At 46.9% G+C, this 1,095-nt stretch overlaps 1 protein-coding gene across 1 annotated transcript in view; it reads left to right on the top strand.

Moving 5' to 3' along the window:
- The window catches only part of LOC115555079 (tetraspanin-1-like), a 66,944-nt gene that overhangs the window by 57,140 nt on the left and 8,709 nt on the right, over window positions 1-1,095 (top strand). The gene's annotated exons all lie outside the window — the stretch shown is intronic.

Genomic DNA, 1,095 nt, shown 5'->3' with positions numbered 1-1,095 from the left:
CTCCTTCCTAAATGACAACCAAGCGACCGACACTTTACTCACCATTATGAAGTGCTGCAGCGGAGACTGGCTTCACCCTCTGAGGTGCAGACTTTATTCTGGCCCCTGCTGCTGGTATTCCAATGCATATTATCAGTGGGTTGTCTTGTGTGTCTGTTTTGTGAGTTTGTGTATGGCTGTATTATTTTGTGTTATACATTTTTGTTTGCCTGTGTGTGTGTGTGTGTGTGTGTGTGTGTGTGTGTGTGTGTGTGTGTGTGTGTGTGTGTGTGTGTGTGTGTGTGTGTGTGTGTGTCTGTGTGTGTGTCTGTGTGTTTTTGTGTGGCCGTGTCTGTGAGTAGAGTTTTTTTGCGTGTGATTGCGTCCCTTGGAGTTATACGTATGTTTGTCACATGCACACATGCGTGCACCGAATCCACAACATGCAGATTGTGTGAAAGGTGCAGATGTGTGTATCCGGTTCTACAGTCTCCACCTCCCCCTTTATCTGTGTTCTCTGAGGTGTGTGTGTTGTTCCTTTGTGTAGCTGATGTGTGTACTCTGAGGTGTTGTGTGTTGATCATTTGTGTAGCTGTTGTGTGTACTCTGAGGTGTTGTTCCTCTGTAGCTGATGTGTGTACTCTGAGGTGTGTGTGTGTGTGTTGTTCCTTTGTGTAGCTGTTGTGTGTACTCTTCGTTGTGTTGTGCGTTGTTCCTCAGTAGCTGTTGTGTGTACTCTGAGGTGTGTGCGTGTTGTTCCTTTGTGTAGCTGTTGTGTGTACTCTTCGTTGTGTTGTGCGTTGTTCCTCTGTAGCTGTTGTGTGTACTCTGAGGTGTGTGCGTGTTGTTCCTTTGTGTAGCTGTTGTGTGTACTCTTCGTTGTGTTGTGCGTTGCTCCTCTGTAGCTGCTGTGTGTACTCTGAGGTGTGTGTGTGTTGTTCCTCTGTGTAGCTGATGTGTGTACTCTGAGGTGTTGTGTGTTGCCCCTCTGTAGCTGTTGTGTGTACTCTTCGTTGTGTTGTGCGTTGTACCTCTGTAGCTGTTGTGTGTACTCTTCGTTGTGTTGTGCGTTGCTCCTCTGTAGCTGTTGTGTGTACTCTTCGTTGTGTTGTGCGT

The sequence above is a fragment of the Gadus morhua genome, chromosome 12 (genome assembly GCF_902167405.1).
Source record: "Gadus morhua chromosome 12, gadMor3.0, whole genome shotgun sequence".
In the NCBI taxonomy this organism is placed as follows: Eukaryota; Metazoa; Chordata; class Actinopteri; order Gadiformes; family Gadidae; genus Gadus; species Gadus morhua.
The sequence above is the reverse complement of the archived record's forward strand: the minus strand, read 5'-3'. Positions and strand labels throughout refer to the sequence as shown.